Source organism: Saccostrea echinata, unplaced genomic scaffold (genome assembly GCF_033153115.1).
Source record: "Saccostrea echinata isolate AGI-Se365-2 ecotype Australia unplaced genomic scaffold, CSIRO_AGI_Sech_v1 ptg000016l, whole genome shotgun sequence".
Taxonomy (NCBI): domain Eukaryota; kingdom Metazoa; phylum Mollusca; class Bivalvia; order Ostreida; family Ostreidae; genus Saccostrea; species Saccostrea echinata.
This window is the reverse complement of record NW_026889765.1, coordinates 20790264-20817171: the sequence shown is the minus strand read 5'-3', so window position 1 is coordinate 20817171 and position 26908 is coordinate 20790264. Positions and strand designations below refer to the sequence as shown.

General features: G+C 34.4%; 1 pseudogene; it reads left to right on the top strand.

Moving 5' to 3' along the window:
• The first annotated feature begins 1223 nt into the window (after nt 1–1223).
• Nucleotides 1224–26608, top strand: LOC133188214 (uncharacterized; annotated as a pseudogene).
• The last annotated feature ends 300 nt before the right edge of the window (nt 26609–26908 follow it).

Sequence of the window (26908 nt, the reverse complement as noted above, 5' to 3'; positions counted from 1 at the left end):
AGTAAATTCATCTGTATCAATATGGTGACCTCAGGTCAACCTATATTTTGATTGAATTTTATTTAATAAACAGTTTTCTCTGTCTTACTCCAAAACATTTGTATTGATAACTTTATATAGATCTTTCTAATATATTAGCAGAGACGTGAAGGTAATGTTTTTAACATTAAAACATGACAACAAGTTGATGTCATAATTAAGACTCGGTGTCGGACGTCCATTTACCCCCTTTCACAAATGTTTCACTGCTTAACTTTATCACACAATACATGTATTATTATCAGTAATTTGAGAACCAATGTATTTGTTTTGAGACTATTTCTTCATTCGTTCAGTATTATCATTAGTCATCTACGATAATAAACTGTGCTTAACTAAAAGACAAAAACAAAAAAAAAAAAACAAAAAAAAAAAAAAAAAAAAAAAATAAAGGCAAAAAGTATGAAAATAAGCTTTTTAACATTTAGTCATGAAAAGAAAAAAAAAGATATATCTTTCACTCAATAATTTCTCTTATCTTACAAAAACAAAGAGTACAACAGTTCTTTTATCATAACACAAATAAAGGTTATTTTATATCACATTACAAATAAAGGTTACCTCTGTTCCTATAGAAAAAGGAAAATCCACAGACTTTAAGAACGAGAATAAAATTCCAAAAGTCCAAATTTAGTTTTAATATTCTGAATTTGTTTTCAAATTAACTGATTTTCAACTACAAACATATAGTGAACAATGAATAACAAGATGTGTTTGTGAAACACTGATGCCCCCGTATGTCAGCTGGCGAGGGTTGAAATTTCTCAAATGCAAGGCAAACATCAAGGTCAAGGTCACGAGGTCAAATTTGTTGGTACAAAACAAAGGTCTTATCACAAGAAATACACATGTGAAATATGAAAGTCATAGCCCCACCCACTCAAAAGTTATGGACAAACAGATAAACAGACAAACAGACAGACAGACGGAGAGGGCAAAAACTATATACCCCTGAATCTTCGATTACAGGGGCATAAGAAGTTTGAGATATCAAATGGAGATTGATCTCAAATATCCTATTAACAAAGGAATTTGCAAACAGAGCATAAAACACAGATCCCTAAATTATAGATGTGGGATCAGATGCATAGGAGGGATCATCCCTGGTAACATCAAATTTATTGTTATCAGCCTGCTTTGAGCAATATCTTGCATATGTAATGATAAAATAATGTGTCATATCAATGCGGAGACTGGCGGTCGTCAGGTATTGTATATCAAAAAGGAGACAAGAATGTGCAAAACAAGATACCACCAATGTGGAGACAAGTGGTAAACTAATGTTTCATATCAAAACGGAAACTAGAGGTCACCTTATATTGTACATCAATAGGGAGACCAGAAGTCACCTTATATTGTACATCTATATAAAGAGACCAGGGGTCACTTTATATTGTCCATCAATGAGGAGACCAGAGGACACCATATACATGTATCATACATCAATAGAGAGACCAGCGGACACATTATATTGCATATCAAAACGGAGACCAGAGACCAGAGGTCACCTTATATTGTACATCAATAGGGAGACCAGATGTCACCTTATATTATACATCAATAGGGAGACCAGAGGTCACCTTATATTGTACATCAATAGGAAGACCAGAGGTCACCTTATATTGTACATCAATAGGAAGACCAGAGGTCACCTTATATTGTACATCAACAGGAAGACCAGACGTCACTTATTTTGAACTTCAAGAGGGAGACTAGAGGTTACCTTATATTGTATATCAATAGGCAGACCAGAGGGCACCCTATATTGTTCATCAAAAGGGAGACCAGATGTCACCTTATATTGCATATCAAAACGGAGACTAGAGACCAGAGGTCACCTTACATTTTAAAATAATTAGGGAGACCAGTGGTCCTCTTAAATCGTACATCTATAGGGACACCAGAGGTCACCTTATATTGTACATCAATAGGGAGACCAGAGGTCACCTTATATTGTACATCAATAGGAAGACCAGAGGTCACTTATTTTGAACTTCAAGATGGAGACAAGAGGTTACCTAATATTGTATATCAATAGGGAAACCGGAGGGCACCCTATATTGTACATCAATAAGGAGACCAGAGGTCACTTATTTTGTGCATCAATAGGGAAAACAGAGGTCACTTTTTTGTACATCGATAGGGAGACCAGAGGTCACCTTATATTATATATAATTAGGGAGACCAGAAGTCACCTTATATTGTACATAATTAGGGAGACTAGAGGTCACCTGATATTTTACATCAATAGGGAGAGCAGTGAACACCTTATATTGTACATAATTAGGGAGACCAGAGATCACCTTGTTTTGTATATTGTACATCAATTGGGAGACCAGAGATCACCTTATATTGTATATTGTGCATCAATAATGATACCAGAGGTCACCTTATGTTGAACATCTGGTCTCCCTACTGACGTACTATATAAGTTGATCTCAGGTCTCCTTAATGATGTACAATATAAGGTGTCCTCTAGTCTCCCTATTGATGTATAATGTGACCTCTGGTCGCCCAATTAATGTACAATATAAGATAACCTCTGATCTCCTTTTTGATATGCATCATTAATTTACCTCTAATCCTCACATTGGTGGTATCTGGTTACCACCAATGCCCACTTTGCACATTCTAGTCTCCTTATTGAAATACCATACTAGATGACCTCCGGTCTCTGCATTGATATAACACATTATTTAATCATTCCATTTGCAAGATATTGTTCAAAGACAATATAGCTGCAGAACTGTAGCATTATGATTTTATATCTTAGTCTTTTAAAGTCATTTTACGTCGTCCTTACAAGCGATAAACTAGCTTGATTTTAATTGTCTGTTAGATTGCAGAAAATTTAAATCAAGCTAGTTTACCGCTTGTAGAGACGGGTTTAACGGGTTGGGGGTGGATAAAATATACAGATTGATTAAAGAATGTGTCTTGATTTAGGGAGTGAAAGGTAGTTGATTGACCAATACTGGAAAGTGGAGAAATTCTCCCTAACAGTGCACAAAAAAACTTGCGCAGTAAATTGCACATTTTTTGCCTGAATTCAATATCGTATCGGCTAACCTAGCAGCTAGGTGTTAGATATCTATCTCTATTGACAGCTAGCTTAGCCGCTAAGCGTCAGATTTCGGATTAAAATATACCGGGTATCTGGAAGAACTTATTTTTTGAACAAAAAGAGTTAATTCAATCGATATATATACATAAATGTACATTTAATTCCTTCAAATGTAGAAAATATTACCCTTTTTTGCTAAAATCATATGTGTGACCTCTGGTCTCCCTATTGATGGTGGATATAAAGGGGACCTCTGGTCTTCCTAATGATGTACAATATAAGGTGTCCTCTGGGCTCCCTATAGATATAGGATATTAGGTGACCTCTGGTCTCCTTATTGATGAAGGATATAAAGGGACCTCTGGTCTTCCTAATAATGTAAAATATAAAGTGACCTCTGGTCTCCCTATTGATGTACAATATAAGGTGTTCTCTGATCTCCCTACTGATGTAGGATATAAGGGGACCTTTGGTCTGCCTATTGATGTACAACATGTGATCTCTGGTCTCTCTATTGATGTACAATATAAGGTGTCCTCTGGTCTTCCTTTAGACGTAGGATATAAGGGGAACTCTGGTCTCAATATAGATGTGGGATGTAAGGGGACCCCTGGTCTCCCTAATTATTTTACAATATAAGGTGTCCTCTGGTCTCCCTATAGATGTAGGATATAAGGTGTCCTCTGATCTCCCTACTGATGTAGGATATAAAGGGAACTTTGGTCTCCGTATTGATCTACAATATAAGGTGTCCTCTATTCTCCCTTTAGACGTAGGATATAAGGGGACCTCTGTTCTCACTATAGATATAGGATATTAGGGGACCTCTGGTCTCCCTATTGATGTAGGATATAAGGGGACCTCTGGTCTGTCTATTGATGTACAATACAAGGGGACCTCTGGTCTCCCTTTAGACGTACAATATAAAGGGACATCTGGTCTCCCTATAGATATAGGATATTAGGTGACCTCTGGTCTCCTTATTGATGAAGGATATAAAGGGACCTCTGGTCTTCCTAATAATGTAAAATATAAAGTGACTTCTGATCTCCCTATTGATGAACAATATAAGGTGTCCTCTGATCTCCCTACTGATGTAGGATATAAGGGGACCTTTGGTCTCCCTTTTGATATACAATATGTGATCTCTGGTCTCCCTTTTGATGTACAATATAATGTGTCCTCTGGTCTCCCTTTAGACGTAGGATATAAGGGGAATTCTGGTCTCAATATAGATGTGGGATATAAGGGAACCTTTGGTCTCCCTAATTATTCTACAATATAAGGTGACCTCTGGTCTCCCTATAGATGTAGGATATAAGGGAACCTCTGGTCTTCCTATTGATGTAGGATATAAAGAACCTCTGGTCTCCCTATTGATTTACAATATAAGGTGTCCTCTATTCTCCCTTTAGACGTAGAATATAAGGGGACCTCTGGTCTCACTACAGATATAGGATATTAGGGGACCTCTGGGCTCCCTACAGATGTAAGATATAAGGTATCTGGTCTTTCTATTGATGTACAATATAAGGGGACCTCTGGTCTCCCTTTAGACGTACGATATAAAGAGAACTCTGGTCTCCCTATAGGTGTATGATATCAGGGGACCTCTGGTCTCCCTATTGATGTACAATATAAGGTGTCCTCTGGTTTCCCTTTAGACGTAGGATATAAGGGGAACTCTGGTCTGACTATAGATGTGGCATATTAGGGGACCTCTGGTGTCCCTAACTATTTTACAATATAAGGTGTCCGTGGTCTCCCTATAGATGTAGGATATAAGGGGACCCCTGGTCTTCCTTTTGATGTAGGATATAAATGGACCTCTGGTCTCCCTTTAGATACAGGATATAAGGGGACCTCTGGTCTCCCAATAAATGTAGGATATAAGAGGACCTCTGGTCTTTCTTTTGATGTACAACACAATGTGATCTCTGGTCTTCCTAATGATGTATAATATAGGGTGTTCTCTGGTCTCCGTATTCATATAAACTTTTTGCTACCTCTGCTTCCCACATAAAGAATGTAGAAACATGAGGTTGTCTTAAATTGTACATCAATAAGGATACATCAGAGGTCACACGAAATTGTATATAAAAATCAGTAGACCAGAGGTAATCTTATATTGTTCATTATTAGGAAAACGAGGTCACTGAAAGTTGTAAGGAGACAATAAATCAAAAAATTGTGAAGAATTATTTTTCAAATCCACTCCAAACAAGCAAAAAAGTTCACAATTTCTCAAAATTAATTCTCTACAATCATGTAATTGGATGGGGGATGATATAATTAGCCTATTTTCTTCATATAAGGTATATGTATCCCAGAAGCAATTGACAAAGAGTTCATGTTTTTTATGTTTATAATTTTGGAAAATATAGTTTTGATTCGTTTATGAATTTGATAAGTGTAAAATCCAGGGAAAGGGGGAGATGAACTCCAGCCCCTATCCTCGCAAGACAGGGCGTACATCTACTCTGTAAGATTAATAATAACCAGAGGTCTAAAGTGTTAAACTGATAAGATCGCCTTTTGAGGTATGACCTCATAAGGTAGACCAAAGGACATCTAATACAATTTATTACCAAATAATTATTCCATTATCTTAAAGGATCAGTAGAGAGTCCGAGCGGGGTGGGGGCAAGACCTACAATACACCTAGCTCCTCCCCTGCCTGTTAGATCTGCAGAGACAGGAGGTCGCCTACTCTGATATATTAATAAGGTAATCAGAGGTTAGGTACTGTGTTAAATAGATAAATGTACTGTTGCCTTACATGGAATAATAAAATCATAAGAGAGACCACAGGTACCCCAACGTAATCCATTGCTGTATAACTGTTATCTTATATTTTATAAAATTGCATTCAACGTTGCTACCCCGTGTATCTTTCCTAATATCAGATGATTATTCCTTTGACAAAAATAGATTTTCTGTTTGTTGTTTTACACTGTAAAGGCTTCACAGTAGTGCGATTTATTATATTTTCACTTTACGGTTGCAATGCACTACATTTTGTAGCGGAGTAAGCAGGTTTGATATTTGTGAACTGAGCTGGTGACCTAAGGTCCTAGTTGAGCGTACATTTTATCCTTCTGCACACAGAGTAGGTTAGATATTTCTATGACAAGTTTTTTCATAAAATTTGTAAGAATTTTTTGCATCGGTCTTAAATATATTTAAAATATTATTAATGGATAATAAAGTAGTATGTTCTTAACATAATTTTAATCCAACGTATGTATTTTCTCTGGATTGTGTTGGATTTAAAGGTCGATTTTTAAGTGACGCGCAAGCCATATTTGTGTTTCGTATTTTACGCGTGAAAAAAAAGTTTGTATTTAGTTAATTGGAATTTAGTAATTTTATGTTTATTATTTACTCTAACGAGCGGATATGCCACCAAAAATAAGAATAAGAAAAATGACAGAGACCACGTGGGGAAAGTATCAAGGTCAAAACGGTCAAGGCAAGAGCGACCAGCGGCACTCACTGACGATAGTCCTGCAGTACAGGAACCATGTCTTTCAGGAAACATCGTCACCCAAGACAATGTAGTTGTGGCCAGAAAGTCAAACTCTCCACCAGCACCTGTCCCTGCTTTGGCTATTGAATCTCAGTCAGGTACAAGCATTGTTTATGAGAATCAATGTATAGATAGCATTCATTCACTATTGGCTAGCAATGCTTATTACTCGTTGAAGTCTAGAATCATTAGCTCAACATACATAGAGATCAGCTTATTGCTTGATAACACTTCCCTAACAGAATCTTCAGAGAAAAAAAAAAAAAATTAATGAAAAAGGGGGGTTGGTCTCAAGAACGGTTGTTAAACCTAGCAGTAAGATTCAAAATATCAGAAGATGGACAGATGTATTCTTAGTATATGCTAGCATTTATGCTTCAGCCCACCCAGAATCATATCAGGGTCTGCTGAAATATTAACATGACGTAAGACTAAGGGCATCAAGATGTGGGAAGGGAAATTTCGGATGGAAGAAATATGACGAGCAGTTTCGACTTCGCCGCAGTGTCGATCCCACCATAGATTGGTCTAAAGTAGACTATGAGTTATGGTTGATGTTTATGTCATCATCCCCACAATCTAAACTAACAATTAAACCAAACAGCCCAGCCTACAACAAGTGTTTTAATTTCAATTTCAAGCGTCATTGTGACAGACCTTCTTTCCAGTACATGTACAAGTGTATAAGATGTTCTGGGGTTAATCCACAATATCTGTGCCCCCTTTCTAATCATGTTGGCAAGTCCACAAGTCACCCTAGGGGACCACTGCAGGGGCAACCCCAGGTTAGACCCCCTATGTCACACCCAACCCAAACCCCAAGACCACAAAGGTATCTGGGCCCTAGGGAATTCCCCTATTAATATTGTAAAACTTAATCAATATTTGCAATCATACCCAGACAAATATGTTGCTAATTATATAAAAAATGGTTTTTCAAAGGGTTTTAAAATATATCATACAGGCCCAAGGTGTCATGTGTTGCAATTGTCTGCAATTGAACACCATGATGAGTTGATGGATACGATAAATAAGGAAATAAAGCTTCGCCGAATCATGGGTCTTTTTGATCAACTTCCAATTTCTAACCTCCACATTTCGCCAGTTGGCATTGTCCCTAAATCTGATTGAGGGTGGCGAATGATTACCCATTTATCCTATCCTAGTTCCCATGGAATCAATGACTTTATAGACCCAGATTTATGTACAGTACAGTATGCATCTTTTGATGGTGTAGTTGATATGATTGCAAATTTGGGAGGGGAGAGCCCTGATAGGTAAGATGGATATTAAAAGTGCTTTTCGTTTAGTTCCTATCAATCCAGGGGATCTTTACTTATTAGGTTTCTCTGTAGATGGATTGTATTACATAGATAAATGCCTTCCTATGGGTTGTTCCATTAGTTGCAAAATTTGGGAAACATTTGCAATTTTTCTACACTGGCTTACTCAGTTCAAGTCTGGGCTGAATACATTAGATCATTATTTAGATTTTCTTTTTGCAGGTAGGTCTGGTAGTGAAGAATGTGAAATTCTAATGTCTACTTTTAGTAACTTGGTTGGGGAGTTAGGAGTACCACTAACTCACGAGAAAACTTCAGGTCCAACGACTAAGTTAATATTTCTAGGTTTTGAAATAAATACACTGGAGATGATAATTAAGATCCCAGAAGCAAAGTTAGTTATTCGGAAGAGTCTGATTGAATTTTTTTTCTTAGATAGGGAAAAAGTTACACTGCAAGAAATGCAGTCATTGGTTGGAAGGCTCATTTTTTTTCTCAAAGGCAATCAGATCTAGTAGAGCTTTTATTCGAAGAATGTATGATGCATTTAGTGGAGTCTTCAAGCCACATCATCATATAAGATTATCAGTTGGAATTAAGTGACCTAAAAATGTAGCTGGTGTTTTGGAACCATTTCAATGGGGTAGCATATTTTCCTGATACTGTATGGGAAGATTCTAGCATTTTACAGTTATTTACAGATAGTGCAGACTCGGGTCATTTAGGTTGTGGGAGTTATTCTAGAGGTACCGCTTCAAGACACTTGCACCAGAGGCAAACACCAGACCAGACCCTCTTCCAGTAAAATTAGTCAACATGATTTACAAATTCATATGAATAAATTGCTAGATGCTTTAATCTCTTACAACACTAAGACAGCATATGAAACAGAGCAAAATTCATTTTATAATTTCCGGAAAGAATTTGGGTACGAAATTTCATGGCCCCCACCTCTTAGGGATGTTGTTCAATTTGTTGCTTATCTGTCACTTAAGAAGTGCGCAGCACAATTAAGGCTATAATAAGGAGGGGCCTAATTTATACGGGAAATGCTTACTATGACATCACACAAAAATATAAGTTCTTCGTATTACCACAAAATGAAATGATTTGCTATTTTAAACTGTTGGATAGCTTTAAACTACACCAATACTTATTATTGCATGTATTTTTGTCGTTGGTTAAATCCCACACAGCAATATATTATCAATTCACTGGTCACAATGCACTTGTTCATTGAAGGGTAATAGAAGGGTCCTAATAAATCAATATATTGCAAGGGCATACCCTCGATGAATTATGACAAGCTTTTACACATAAACTCAAGAAGTATAAAGATATTTGAAAAGTGCTGCTAACCTGCTGAAATCTTGCAAATGAATTAATTATGTCTATATTTGATTTACTTGACCAGCAAAATATTCAACATACGGTCTAACAAATGTAACTTTAGCAATTAGATGGTAGAATCAATATAGGTTTGCAGCACTTTTCACAAACTACTAAGGGTGTTGAAAATAATTATAAATTAAACTTAGATTTTTAACTTGGTTATGCCCTTGCAATATTGGAATTTATAGATGACCTCAATACTGCAGATATATTTGTTAAAATCACGTGACTGCCACACCACGTGACAAGTCTAAATAAGAAATCTAATCGTCCTCAACATGTAGTTTTCAACCACATTGCATGTGTTCAATAATAGTAAAGTCCTAAAAAGAATCTCCCATCCTTTTAAAGAATATATTTTCTATCTAAAAAATTCGCCGATATTTCCATTTGGCACCTTAACTGTACTGCGTGTTCTTACGCTGCGGCTAGATCTTACTTATCATCTATTAGTTTTCAATCCAAAATTCATAATTGGGTTGATGAAACAAAGAACTTTCTTGTTGTCAAGGTTTTTGAGGGTATGAGAAGAACAGGTAGGTCCACAGATGCAAGGCTACCTATGTCCTTGCAGTTGCTTACAAAAGTTGCTGAGATTTTACCGGGCAATTGTCCTGATAGTTATGAAACAAAATGGTTCAGAGCTGCCTATTTATTAGCTTTTTTTGGTTTTCTCAGGGTAGGGGAATTCTCATTGTCTACTGGTAATAGTGTTCATGCAATTTTATAAGTGACTGACGTTCAATTTCGAGCAGATTACTCCAAGGTGTTTGTACACATAAAAATGTCAAAATGCGATCAGGATAGGAAGAGGGCTTCTCTAGCCATTGATAAAAGTGAGGGAATTCTGTGTCCAGTAGCAAGTTTGTTAGATTATCTTGCAGTTAGACCAAAAATTAAAGGGCCATTATTTATCCACTATGAAAAAAAATCCCCTAACTAGGTATCAGTTCCAATCAGTTTTGAAAAAATCACTTCATTTTCTTGGGGTCCAGGGACATTACAGGGCCCATTCATTTAGTACTGGGGCAGCCACTGCAGCATTTGAAGCTGGTTGCTCACAAGATGTCACAATGGAAGCAGGGCGTTGGACGTCTAGGACATATAAATCATACATAAGATGTCCTATTGGGCAGATGTTGGGGGCAAATAAGTTGTAATTTTGTAAATATAGCAAGGTCAATCCAAGTTCTTACATAAATTTGTAGAGGTCCCTGGAGTTACAGTGTGGTGTGTGCGCTCATCTATTATTAAGAATGCTATGGTGGCATCAGTATGCAGACCGGAGGAAACAAATCTTAGATTGGATAGATTGAATATGAATATCTGGTGGCAAGGATATTCAGGTTTGAAGTTTTTGGAGCTCAAAAGAAAGCTCTTTTTTCTGACAGAATATGAAGAATCCCCAGATTTTTTGGTTATTCACTGTGGGGTGAGCGATATTGGGGCAATTGATCTGTATACTCTCATTGAGAAAATCAAATCCCATCTGAAGGTTATTAAGGCTCGCTTTCCGCAATCCACACTTGTCTGGTCACAGATGCTTCCATGAAATAAATGGAGATACTCTGGGGACAACAAAGCGATGGAGCGATCCCGTCTCAAGGCCAATAGGGTAGCTGCTTCATCAGTTTTAAAGTTGGGGGATTGTTACACAAAGTACACTGATTTGTTGAAAAACATGTCGCAGTTTTTGTTGTCATATGGCATACATCTCAACGAGCTAGGAAATAAGCTCTTTCTTAATAATATCCAGGGGGGGGGGGGGTAGAATTCTTCCAGGCAAAACAAGGGAATGTGTATCCTTAAACAATTCTTAAAGAACATTTGTCCGTAGGGGCCTTTTTGTCAGTTGCTTGGGTGCTCCCCAATGTGTGGGATGACTGCGAACTCCCCTTAGATTGTTCGCGGTCATGTGGTGTTTGTGCACACCAAAGCAACTGAGTCCAACATAAACTTTGTATTGTTGTGAAGTTGTCACCATTGAACTGTGAAGGGGGTTGAAGTGTTGAACCTTTTTGTATGTAAAATATTTGCTTATATGTTGATCTACTTTGTTTTGTGCTTAAATTGTGTATATAACTACTTACACTTAAATAAGTAACCTTAAATAAGTAACCACCCGCGGTTTACCCTGGATGGTCATTTTTTAACATATGTTGTTTGTGTTGATGAATTTTGTTGAATTTGTGTGAGTTTGCCCAAAAGTTGTGTGCATTGGCATCCCACAAAATACTATGCCACGACCAATATTCGCCAAATAAAAGTTAAAGCAAACATCTTGTTGTCATTTCCCTGTATAAATAAATGTCAATTCACAATTTGTGTTCTTACAGTCCTGTGGCAAAGTTTACACAATTTGAAATATTTACTTGTGTTGCTAGAGGTAAAAACTGATTCATCCAAATTCAGGGAGAAAAAATTTGTCAAGGCGCACTAAGTTGAATTCAATAAAATATGACAGAAACGCTTTAGCATATTATGCTTTAGATAAAATCAAATCCCATTCGGGTTAAAAAAAATTATAAAATAAAACAAGGTATAAAAACAATGATTCAAAACAAGAAACTTTCCAAAATTTTTATAATATGGTCATCATTTTGTTATGGGAACTAACAAGGATTATGACATTTTTTTGTAATAAACACAGGATCAATATAAAACATATACCGACAGAAAAATTAAAAAGTTTTTGGATAAGGAATTCAAAATTGTATAACAAAAATCAAATTAATTGCAATATACTGTATTCCAACTTTCTATGATAAATGCATTTATTTGTAGGAATCAGCTATCATTACTTTCTGCGATATTACATTCTGCGTTAACTTTGAAGCAGAATATAATAACGCAAAATTTAATAATTCAAAAAGCGTGTTACTACATTTTACATTATTATATACATACGCAAAATGTCATAACACAAAATGTAAGAATTTTATTTTATTATATTCTGCGCCATTATTTCATTTTGCTTTGTAACATACATTCCTGTACTACAGCAAAGTTTTCGATAACCTTTGCTAAATATATTATGGTATATATAAAAAAAAATTATCTTTTCATATAAAACTGTTGACAATAAGTATTTGCCATATCTGACAACTCGTCAAAATTATCACCACGTGCAGATTTTCATAAGCTAGGCATTTAATAAAATTAGATTGTAAACTACGCGCAGGCATCCTCATTTTTAATGATACGTCGATATTCAGAGCCTGCTAACTACAATGTAATTTTTGGATAATGTTCCCAAGAAATTGTGTAATTTTCTTACAAATATTTATCGAGTCGCATATATGTAATTTCGGCTTTCAGAAAATGTAATACTCTTTCAGTTGTTCTAAAGATTCATGACTCGATGAATAAATGCTGTATATAATCACTTACATTCATTGCAAAATATTCCTTTCCATCCAGAAGTACATCCAAGACAAGACCCATTTACAATACTACATCTTTCTTCTTGACAGTGAGCAGGACAGGGTAGAGTACAGTCGCTGCCATACACTCCTTTCCTTTTGCAACCTATGTGTAGATGTGAGGAATAAATTAGAAAGTAATGGAAGCATTCTACAGTAAATGTTGAAAAAATGTATTTCGGGAAATAGTAGACCTTTCACTGTTACTTCGCACAATTCAGTTGTTGAAAGAAGCTCGTATCCCTTTGGATAATCTGTTTTTGGAAGTCTTTCATTGTAATACGTAATGTATTGTCCGTATTTAAAGCAGAATATAGTAAAATCCAAGGGCGGAAGTTCTGAGTCATTCTTATAACAGAGAAATCCATCCTTTATTTTGGTTGTGTTTGAGATATACAGAGAGAATCCAGCAAAACGCCCTTTCTGTCTTTCAGCTATAATTAGATAAAACAGATATGTTTATTATTATTATTATTATTATATATATATATATATATATATATATATATATATATATATATATATATATATATATATATATATATATATATATATATATATATATATATATATATATATATATATATATATATATATATTAGATAGATAGATAGATAGATACAGTCCCTGAAACGTTCTACTTTCCCATTTTTCCGTTCGCTCACCGTTCGTTCAGCGTGCGTTCACCGTTCGTTCACCGTGCGTTCACCGTTCGCTCTTCGTTCACAGTTTTGCGTTCTGCGTTCACCGTGCGCTCGCGTTCACCGTTCACAAAGCGTTCACCGTTCGCTCTCCGTTCGTTCACTTTGCGATCACCTTGCGTTCAGCGTTCACTTATCGTTCAGTCTTCACTGTCATTCGGAACTCCGAAGTGAAAGGACTCATCTTTTTTGTAAGTAAGGATTTACTGGATTTGAAATTCAATAATTAACATATCGTGTTTTAATAAAGGATCATTGTTTTATGGGAATAAATTATCTACTATATGTTTTATTATTATCCTATACTAGATGTTAGATTATTGATAAAATTACTCTGGAAAATAAATGTTGTTATAAGTATGTACTTATGTAGAGCGATGCTGAAAAATTAAATTTAAATACGGGCAATATACGGGTACTTCAAACACTGCAACATTTTGTTGTTATGTTAAAGACGAAAGTCGTTAATGGAGAGATAATAATCCATGTCAATTAATTTACCAACTGCAGCAAAATTACGAAAGTATTTATTACTAACACTTTTTTCCCAATTATTATAGAAGTACGTTATTAGAACTAGTTCTGAGAATTATAAATAGTACTGCGGATATCCAGTTAATTAAATATCTTTGCATGGAGCGAATTAAATTGATAGTGTGGTTAAAAAATATTTATTTAAATGTAATATACTACAATTAATATATAAATTCTATTGTTAGAGAGCAAAATATTCCTTTCCTCACATAACTTTATATGTTTGCCATTCAATATGATTAAGACCCCCCCTTTTTTTTTCCACGTAGATCGGTTACTCAGTCAGTATTTCCAGCATATTTTAAATTAATATTTAAAAAGAAGATAACGCGTTTTGTAGCACAAAAATTTCAGTCTCAAAACAAAAACATGCATCTAAAAAAGTCGTTAAACAATAAGTAGTTCAAAATATACATGCGCCGACGGTGGGATTTTAAATTGGCCAGGGAGTTTGTTTCAAATTCATTCGAAGTGTTTATGCCCAATGTATTTTATTTATTTATTGGAAAAATTGGAATCAGATCTAGAAATGATAAAACATATTAAAACTTCTTGGAAATACTACAGTGTAGCACCTCGCCTTTGGTGTGACGAGACTTTCAAACCTGCACAGTGTCAAATGATTTTGATTGACAGGACAAGCACGTGGACTCCGGGTGAACTTAAGCAGGAAAATAAAAACCGATTATGACTGCCAAACAAAGTGAATTTGTTGACAAATAAAAAAAAGGTTACTTTCACTGCCTGATACATTTAGATAAAAATTAAGAATTTTTGTTTACACAGGTACATGTACATGTACATGCATTTGTGGAAAGGGGGGGGGCTAAAACGGAATCTCTCTCTCTCTCTCTCTCTCTCTCATTTGTCTGTTTAATCAAATCTATGACACGTATAACTTGAATACCAAGTTCTGAAATTTTAATCTATAACAAATAATATGAATGCTTCTTTGTATCACCTTGTCCGAGTATAATCACGGGGTATTGTCTACAGATACATGTAGAAGTCTGCTAAATAATTAATCATTAAAAAAGAAAAGACGCATATATATATTATTGCATTAATTTTTCTTAAATACGAGTGTATACATGCAATACGCCCACAGACTAGAAAAAATATTTTTTAAATTTTTTCTCATTATTTTACACGGAATTGCCTTGACACGAAAATACATGTATGGTTGTTACAACCGTTGTAATTCATTCTATAAGTCAGTAATGTACTCTTCGAAAATCATTATTTGTAATGGTTTTATATATCAAATAAGAATAAACATATTTATTTTACAACTAGAATAATTTTATCTTTTAATCTACAGCGTTCGGTAACAATGACAATGTTTTACTGTGATAAAAATCGTGTGATTAAACAGCTGAATTTAAACATCATACATATGTGCAGAAAATATTGTAAGAAACTAAATTAATAGTTTTACTAAATGTGCATGTTTCATCTTTCTTAGGACAATTTTTGAATATTCATTTATTTATTTATTTATTTATTTATTTTCCGCCTGACATTAGAATACAATAGAATAGATACAATGCATGGAAAAGATCAGAGGCATTCCGAATAAAGCGTTCATCTTGCGTTCACCGTTCACTTTGCGCTCGCGTTCGCGTTCTGCGTTCGCTTACCGTTCAGCGTTCACATACCGTTCACCAAGTTGAGTTCAGCGTTCACTCATGGTTCACTCACCGTTCGCTCTGCGTTCGCTCACCGTTCGCTCTGCGTTCGTTCAGCGTTCGCTCACCGTTCAAGTGGGAAAGTAGAACGTTTCAGGGACTGTAGCAAAAAGTTGAATTTAAACATCGTACATATGTTCAGAAATAATTGTAAGGAACTTAAATTAATAATTTTACTTAATGTGCATGTATCATCTTTCTTAGGACAATTTTCATTGATTTGTTTATTTATTTATTATTTATTATTCTTTTTAGCACCAGGCATTAGAATACAATAGAATAGTTTCAATGCAAGGAAAAGATCAGAGGCATTCCGAATAAATCGTTAATCTTGCGTTCACCGTTCGTTCACCGTTCACTTTGCGCTCGCGTTTGCGCTCCGTTCGCGTTCTGCTTTCGCTCACCGTTCACACATCGTTCACCAAGTTGCGTTCAGCGTTCACACATCGTTCACTCACCGTTCGCTCTGCGTTCGTTCACCGTTCGTTCAGCGTTCGCTCACCGTTCAAGTGGGAAAGTAGAACGTTTCAGGGACTGTAGATATCAACAAAAGTCAAATGGATCAGACACGAGTTCTGCAACTTAACCTATTTGTGATACATGTACAACATTTGTTTTTTTTTTTTTTAATATTTTTTATTGCACAATTCTAAACAATACCCATTTACAATATCCATGGTATGTAGGATAACCAGAAACATACAATCAATGAAAACAAAACATGAGCATATTATAACAAAATTGTTAGAGAATAAACTGTTTCTTTAAGCACGTAATTATATTTTTGAGAAGTTCATCATGAAATCTATATTCTTTTTCTATATAATCTTTAATCTTTTCTATATCTAAATCTATTATCTATATCTATATTTTCTATATAATCTATAATCTTTTTCAAATGAATCTTTGATAAATTGTTCTAACATGGACTGTTACAACATGAAATGTAAAAGGAACGCAAAATGTGATAAACCGGGATTATTGCATTTTGTGTTATTACATTTTGCGTTGAGATCAACGCAAAATGAATAAAACATTTTGTTTTATTACATTTTTGTTACATTTTGCGTTGTCCTCACCGCAAAAGATAAATAACGCAAAATGTAACAAGCGGAAAGAGCATTATCACATTTTGCGTTAATCCCAAAGCAAAATGTAATAACACAAATATAATAATCCAAAAATCGTGTTATTACATTTGCGATATTACATTCTGCGTTGATCGCGACGCAAAATGTATTCACGCAAAATTTAATAATCCAGTTTATTACCTTTTGCGTTATTTTTCCATTTTGCGTTGTAACAATGGACTTTTCTTGTATAGTATTTTCAATTTTACATATCATTTTAAATTTATATATTTTATAAAATTATTAAGCTAAATATGAAATAAAAGTATTATAAAAATGAATTTTTGAATTTGTTTCTAAGTAGAATTCTATGCTATAACAACATGTTTCCTCTGTACAACATACATGTAGTTCTTTACAGTATTCAACTTGTGCCATACACCTTTTACATTTGTTTATCACAATCAAAAATAAGATGTTTTGTATATTCATTTTCATTTCCACAATACTCACATTTTGCATTTACTCGTCGTAGTTTACATTTTTGTAAATAAGAATTACAACATAGAATATTTTTCAGTAATTTATAACTGAATTTAATAAGATGCTTGTCATACATGTGTTTGATTTTATTCCTATAAATATTACGCCAGTATTCTTTATTCACACAAAAGTTTCGACCCAATATTGACTGATAACATGGATATTTTAACTTTTTGGACAACATATTTTCATATTAAAAAATTATTTTTTTTAACCTGGATCATAATGATCACCACTGTTAAAAATAAACGTCTTACAGTATTTGTCTAGGTAAAAACACAACACTTCATATCAAACATTATACTCAATTTCATTACAACTTTTTTTCAAAATCTTATACTCACGTAGTAAATTCGGTTTATTTATCATTGTGTGGGGAAGTTCTTGTAACGTTTTAAATTTACCACTTTCGTCGAAAAGATCAATTGTATACAAAATATTAATTACAATCCAATTTTTAAAACATTTCGTTTGACCTTTGAATTGAAATAAGATATTGTTCCAAAGTGGTTGCTGTGCAAATTTCATCACATTTTTTTCAAATAAAGATCAATAAGATCACATCACATTAGATAAACTTGACACCTCTATTTCTTTTTACATTTATTGAAATAACAGTGAGGATATTTCTTTATAGAAAAAAGTCATCTAGGATATAAGTGAAAAGTTCTCAAGTTATCTTTCAGACAATGTGTCTGAGTAAAAAGTTGATATCTATCTTCATTTCATTAAGGTATCCCTTTATAATTTCATTTAATACACTGTACAACATTTGTTAAAATATCCAAAATATAATTTTATATACATGCCTATGGTCTACTACATGTATATATGCAAAGAAGTATTAAAAAAGGAAAATAAGTTCTAAACAGGTATACAAAATATAAATCGATCTTTATTTGAAAAACTACCATAATTTTAAAGAAAACTTTGAATAATCTTGAAAAGCATTTCTACATTAGTGATGGAACCATACTCCCATTGCATCAAATTTACATCTATAATGTACAAATTACGTATTGGATTATTCTAGATTAATAATGCATTAGAGATTGCCTTACTTCTGCATTATTTTCACAAACAAACGAAATGTGTTTGATAAACACAACTGCCCCGAGAGAGGCCATTTGTAATGAAAGACAATGGATTGAAGAAGTTTCAATAAATTACAAAACTAATAATATGTAACTGTGAAAGTGGAAAGACCTTCTGAATGTGTGGTCTTCAGTTTTCCTTACACCTAGCAGAGACATGCCACATACACGTATGCTTTAATCGCATGTATCTACCTTCTTGTAATAATGTTGCAGGAATATCCATAAGAGTTTTTCTGGATCTGCGTTTGAAGCTGCAGTGAACAGTGACAATACTTGGGTACATACTTCTAATTATTTTTAGAATCGATAGGGGAAGAAAGTAGTACACTAAAACGAAAGAGTTACTTAACTTTCAAGCAGAATATAAAATAAGTAGGTCATCTGAACTAAAGATGCTTGATGTATATGAAAGAAGAGAAAATTCCACGTTCAGAACCATTTATATTTTTGTGTTAACTTTGAAAGGAAAGGAATTGAATTGTATAATATGTGCATACCCAGACTTTGGGAATTACCCTACTTTTACTTTCATTTTCAGATGTTTTTGTGAACATGTGCATTTTGCTGGACATGCCACCTCGAGATTTTAACCAGTGAGAAAAAATTTGACGAGCTTTCATTTCAGGGGTGTCCCATCCTTCAACGAAAATTAGGGGAGGAGCTGTGTGAGAAAACCGTTAACATTGTCGCCAATGTGGAATGTGTCAGTGGACTCGGCCCACTTATATGCCCTATGATTATTATGAATTACGGCTATTGTTAATATAATTTAAAATTCAATAATTTATTTAATTCATGTATTACGTACATGATCGCAATCCGGAACATTATATTTTTTTAAAAATTAAAATAGAGCACACGCCTCGCCCCAAAATGCATTTCAAGTGATTGGAAATGTATAGATTTCAGATCAACCTGAATTTTGGGGGGCAAGACGTTTGCACTATGAGAAAATTCTTTAAAATTATTTGCTTTTGGCCAAAATATCAATGAGACCATGACCGGTTCTAACACCTACATGTATACAGCTCTGAACCTAAGTATGTTTTTTGAAACCTAACTTGTTTTCTTAAACCCGGGATTCTGATGTTCATTTTTTATTTCAATATTCCTTGGAAATATTTACTTTGATTTTTACATATTTAAAGGGCCATGTTTTGGGGTTGGTGAATTTTGTTCTAAATTAGACAACTAACGATGAAAAGAAATGATATTGCACTTTTACCACTTCATTTCAATGTTTCATTAATCTCAAACTAATTTTTCATAGATGGCGACAGCTTGTTGAAGTAATATATCCCATAGGGGACGAAGAAGATAAGTAACAAAAAAAAAATATTCATAATTAATAGCAAGTCAGAATCCGCGTCGTAGCCATCCATTATATGAATATCTTCATAACGGAATAGATTATTATCTTAAAAAAAATTAAATCCCATTTATCCTTTAAAAAATTACATTCTAGGCTAAGTATTTGAAATATTGTTTCCGGGGTGGGGAGATGTTACGTTCACATATCGATCGATAGATATCGATAGATCGATAGAGAGAGAGGGGGTGGGGAGAGACCCCCCCCCCCACACACACACCCTCACACACACACACACACACACACACATACGTGTATGACGTGCCGACTGAACACCTTAACTTCCCACATGCAAATGGACACTTTTTATAAAATAGAGTTAGAAGGCAGAAATGTTAATTTTTTAACTAAAAATAACAACTAAACATTATATCAGACCTGATATGTATCAAAAAAGGTTTATTTCATTCCTTGATTTTTCACTTACCAAGTGAACACTAAACTGATACACAACCAATTGAACACTTTCATTTACACACTATCAACTGAACACTTCTAAGGCACACAGTCAACTGAGCACGTCTGACACACACTGTCATCTAAACACGTATAATACACACAGTCAACTAAACACATTTAGCACACACACAGTCAACTTATCACCACTGATACACACGATCAACTGAGCACGTCTGACACACACTGTCATCTAAACACATGTAATGCACACCGTTAACTAAGCACGTTCAACACACACAGCCAAGTATTCACTTCTTAAATACTTTTACGTGGTTAACTGTGCACCTCCAACACACTGTCAAACACACAATCAAATAACCACATCTGATACACACAGTCAACTAATTAAAAGCATCTTAAACATACAATGAACAATACCATCTCCAGAAAAAACAACCTAGCAAGATAGAAATATTAAGTCGACCTGCCTCGTTAACATAGTCAGGTATACATGTAAATGTTCTTTATGGACAAGATTTTTTTTTTAAATGATAAAAACAATTTAACAAGATAGAAATATTAAGTCGATCTGACTCGTTAACATAGTCAGGTATACATGTAAATATTCTTTATGAACAAGATTTAAAGAGGCTGGAGGTTGTGGCCATTTTTAGACTATATTGATCTCCTTTAGAAGAAGAGCTCCATATGAAGATATAGAAAATGATCAAATTTTAAAACTAAAATTTTTGAAATTTTTCTTTGCCAAATGATAGTTGACAGCTTAAGATATCATATCTAAAAAATTAAGTTAAATCTGGTGGTTAATTTGTTGACCCCCCCAGCCTCCTTAACGCATCCCGGAATTCATGCATGATCACCGATGAACCGAATCGTACAAACAAGTGTCCACTCGTGTTTTGGTTTCTCATGGTGAGAACACTTACAGCGGAAAACGTTTAATCTTGCAATTGAAGCACAATAATATCAATAGAAATGAATCTTTTTTGAGAATTTACTTTGGAAAAGTCCATTAATTCATCTTATTCTGAATTTTAGCACAGCCAAGAATTGTAAATAAACATATTTTGAAATATTGTAAATATATAGATATATTAGGAAAGGTTCTACTTTCTCATTTTTCCGTTTGTCCACCTTTCATTCACCGTGCGTTCAACGTCCTCTCACCATGAGCTCATCATGCGCTCAATGTTCACAGTTTTGCGTTCAGCGTTCACCAATCGCTCGCGTTAACCGATTTACAAAGCATTGTTTTGAACATATTTTATTGAGTACATCAAACGGATTGGAAGCAAGTTCTTATAACTTACTATTTTCTCTCCTTATGTATTACATTATGTCATGCAAATTAAAGAAAAATAATACAATTGATACAAGTGAAAAAGCAATTGAATAACATATCAACTAGATAATCTACATGTTTCGTCAATAAATTTATGATCAGCAGCAAAAATACTATTATTCATCTGCATGCAAAAAAGAAATGTTACACATCTTCATGTTTTCGACATGAACATAATGGACTATTAATAATTTCGTTTATATGGATCATACTTTAGTAAACACTCTACAGTAATATTGTAGCTTAGTATGAATGATATTGGTATCTCGCTTACCGAAAGAAAAGTACGATGGTGGTTTTTTAATTTTTTGTTATCAAGTTTTTTTTCTTCAAAATGTATTTATTGAGATGGCTTTTCTGACCTCTGTTTTTAATAAATCCCATTGATTTGCAGAATCAGGTACGACGGAATTTCTAAATAATTCTAATCTACATCTCGGAACTATATAATCTTGTTTGTCACGGGTATTGTATATGGATACATGATCACGCTTTTTGGAAACACTTTTGTGCAAATATTCAGGCACTCTCCCCTGTGAATTTTGAATATAGTAGTCATTTTTGCAATATATCGCCTGATCTTTTAAGCTTCCCAACCAGTTTCAGAATAAAGTGCTTCTCTAGACACAAAAATAGGAAGTCCTGTTACAATTCTAGCGGCGGTAAGTTGTACTTTTTCAAGCTTTTCAGAATATTGTTTAGAGCAGCCATCCCAAACTACTCAAGCATATTCAAGCATAAGTCTGATAAATTAAAAATACAATTTTGATAAGTTTTTCCTACCTATTTTGAACTTCACTTTTTTTAAAGGCCAAGTTTTTATTTACACTGCAAACAACACCACTAAACATAATACTAGTATCAGACCTAATATGTATATAAAAGGTAATTTTATTCCTTGATTTTTCACATAACCAAGTATACACTTAATTGATACACAACCAATTGAACACTTTCATTTACAAACTATCACCTGAACACTTATGAAGCACATAGCCAACTGAACACGTCTGACACACACTGTCATCTAAACACGTATAATACACACACTCAACGTAGCACATTTAGCACACACACAGTCAACTAATCACTATTGATACACACGATTAACTGAGCACGTCTGACACACACTGTCATCTAAACACGTATAATACACACAGTCAACTAAACACATTTAGCACACACACAGTCAACTTATCACCGCTGATACACACGATCAACTGAGCACGTCTGACACACACTGTCATCTAAACACATATAATTGATATATTAGGAAACGTTCTGCTTTCCCGTTTTTCCGTTAGCCCACCTTTCGTTCACCGTGTGTTCAACGTCTGCTTACCATGAGAGCATCATGCGCTCAATGTTCACAGTTTTGCGTTCAGCTTTCAACATCCCCTAGCGTTAACTGTTCACAAAACATTGTTTTGAACATATTTTATTGAACATCAAAAGGATTGGAAACAAGTTCTTATAACTATATAGTTCCTCTAATGTACTAATACATGTTTTACAATACAGTACTGGTATGTCGTGCAAATTAGGAAAAATAATAAAATTGATATATCAAGTGAAAAGCGATTAAGGTCTGACGACACGTTCCTCAAATATCTAATTTGTTTCTCTTTGTACTGTTTCAAAATCTATTGACAATTGCCATTCTCTTGTGAATTCTAAACTATTTTGAAAAGGTTTTTAAAAATAAGTAGATCAAAAATTGTGATTTTGGCAAACTCAAGCTATTTCTTATAGGATTATACAAGTAATAGCTTTTCAAAAAGCTTGCCTGACTAATCAATCAATATCTATGGAACGTATAAGCAAGAGAGGTGCTAAACGTTTCCGTAATCAAGGAGCGACATAGATACTTTATTACACAAGATGTATATGTACAATTGACTTTCTCAAATGTCATAACCAAATACTACACATTAACGAATATCGAAGACATGCCACTATTTGGTCATTTATTAGTTAGCCAACGGGCTGACTAGTTATGTTCGGATGAAACTGCAAGTGAGCTAGCGTAGACTGGAATTCTGGGAAAAATAGTCTGTTTTCCGTCGTTCTCGACGACGAAGAAAATTATGAACAGTTTTAACAGGGAAAGTTGTCTTGAAGTATTTGAGACGAAAATATTTCAATGCTGCTCTAGGACTCAAAGTAAATGGCCTGTACACTTTATAGCTAGAGCAAAACATGATACTAATACCCCCTCCCCCCCCCCCCCCCCCGGACACAACTCACGCAATGATGGTCTACATACATCTATTATAAATGAGTTTAAAAGACATCTTTATGTACAGTTTTAAAATTTTTTCTTTTCCATCAATTTTAGGACCTTTCTCGTTTCTTCTATAATAACGTGCTTTTTTTATGAAATGAAAACCAGTACTGATCATGATGTCTTCTTCATTTTGCCGATTCTTTACTAAGAACCTTACGGGAGTGAAGCCCATTCCTCTACGAGTACAAACCTAACCTTGTAACGTACATTATTAATAAATGTAATAATGAAAGAAATGATGGAAAACAGACTGAATCAAGAAGAGATGACTTTACTAGGTGGAGGGAGTTTGTTTATGATTGGACTAGTCCATTTAATGGATCACTGGGAAACAAAATAGTAACATCCACTGCTTTAGTGTTGCCTGCCCATATACAATGTGTTCTTTTAAAAAATGAGATAAAATTTGCAGTTAATAAAAATATCTGAAGCTTAAGAATCAGGTTAAAAGAACAAACTTTATTTATTTCCATAGAGGTTATCAAACCCATTTAATAGAACAATTCCAGAAAAAAAAGCGCCAAGATAATTTACTTCTGACATTTGGCGCGAAATGATTGCTCACCCTTTTCGTAGAAACAAATGGACTGATCCAGTAGTTTAGAAATGCAGACAAAATGTTACACGGACATGTCCGTACAGATAATCGCAAAGAATAAACATGTGCATTAAAAAAAAACTGGAGGAATTAAACACATCATTATTTTGCATCAGTAATATGATTCTTTCTTTTGCAATCTGTATTTGTTTAAATGCAGGTAACAAATTCCGATGCAAATCAGCTTGCACAAAATCTAGTTCATTAAGAATGATTGCTTAGTTTCGGACCATGGAAAACTAATTAATCCTAATACTGCCTGACGCACGTGGCATCAGGCAATAAGAAACACCAACTGCTGGTATCTTGCAGAAATGCCTGGTAAGGTACCTCAATTTTTTTGTGAGGAAACTTGTTTAAGTAGCAATACTTCAATGACATATTCTTGGGGAAAATTATATATTTTTGAGGAACGTGTCGACTAACCTTAAATAACATATCAAGTAAGAGAATCTACATGTTTCTTCAATAAATTTACGAACAGCAGCAAATATACTGTTATTTATCTGTAAAGGCAAATCAACATCACCACATAATAATAGACTTATATCAATAGTGTCCAATTCAAACATGAACAAGCGATTGAAAAGATTAATTCTTGCATTAGAATATTTTTTACATTGTAAACCACAGATGGGCCATCCTTTTTAAAAAAGAGGAATAAAATTCATCAGCTAATTTCCAAAAAGACAGAAAAACCTTTTCTGACAAAGACTTACTAAATAACATAGTACGTGGATTAACAACAGTAAAAAAGAGTAAATTTTAACAATTTATGACTAGTACAATCAGGATTAATAGCTTTGTTTACGGAAAGTATTGATATATTATCTAATACTTCGTGTTCATCAATGATAATATTGCATAATGCACCACATACATGTTTGGCAGTGTTTCATTAGAATCATCAATAGAGGAAATATATGAAAAATATGAATTTAATGCTTCAATCTTATTAAAGTCTGAATAAGCCACTTGTCTTAAACCTCGGTCAGTAAATATTTGTACTGGTGGTATTTCGTAAGATAATTTCATATTAAATGAGTCTTTCATCAACTTCCAATACAACTTATTGTTATATTACTTGAATCTTCCAAGTAGGTTTCTATATTGTCATAATAATTTGATATTGCATGCTTTTTCATATTGTTAACTAAATTTCGGTCCTTTCTATATGTGGACCAATCGGAATCTTTTTTTAGTTTTTAGTGCTTTATTACTAAGACGATTTCTAATTCTTTTTGCTTCACGTAGCACTGAATCAAACCATGGCTTGTCACGAAGAAGGAACGGTAATAGTTTGTTCATGTGAACATTCATGAACACAGGAAAGGAATTTCAATGTAAAAATTTCAGCTGCAAGGTCTATAGATTCAGCTTCGTTGGTGCATTTAATCCAATAACAATTTTCGAGAGTTTAGTTTTTGAAATCTGAATTGTTATAAGCCCACACTTTAAACTTGTACGAACGATTATAATTTATACTGGAAGAAAGCGAAATATACTGAAAGGAAAAAGAAGCGCATGGTAAACTTTTTAGGTGAAGTAAGGTTATATATGTTTCAGACGTATTTTTCAGTTTTCTTATCTAACATTAAATTTCATCTTTAATAAACATGTAACCAAAATCTCATTTGATTTTCTCCAATAATTCATGAGTTATTGAACCTCATATGACGGTACCCCCCAAAAGTGAAAATTGAAAATTCTCATTATCTCACATGTCTCCCTCGTGCATCTGTTACAGCCTTGATTCTCCCATTCAGTGTGCTTATCCTTCCAACAGGGATATTATTCAACCCTTCCGACAAGGCAGCCTTAAGTTGATTGAGACCAGCTTGGGCATTTTGAATCTTATCGTCCACGTACTCCCAAAGATGTTCGATACGGAAAAGATGGACTTTACGGAGACCAGTCAAGTGGATGAATGTGATAGTTTGCGAGAAAGTCGACAAACCCTGGCAGCACTGGGACGGGGATTAACAAGCCGAAAAAAATATGCAAACGACGCACGCGTGCGCGAGTGAGAGGGACACCAACGTAACCAAATTCGCGCATGGATGTAACGACTATCATAGCCTTTTGTAATAATAGCAGTTTTGGGGTAATGTGGTGGTGATTATACAGGTGGCAGGATGAAAATCCAGATCTTGACGTGGCGCTGTTACGCGTCAACATCATCGACACGATTTGGTGGAAACCATTCTACGCCCTCTTTGACGACAGATAAGACGTTCCATGGTGGAAAAATTCACAACAAACGTCACAGAAACCTGTTGTTGCCTTTGTCCTTACTTAGGCAATGCAATAGCCAGACCCCATGGAACTCCGTCAACCGTACCATGATTGCAAAAAATGCACATCGTCTGTAAATACCGAAAAACGATGTGTATAACTTAAGTGCAGCAAATGGTTCGAAAAGATGTCTTGAAAAACATGTCGTCATCAATATGTACGTGTTTTCGACTTTTTACCACTTTCCCTACGTGACGTCATACATGTCACGGTTGAGTAATTTTGAACACTGATT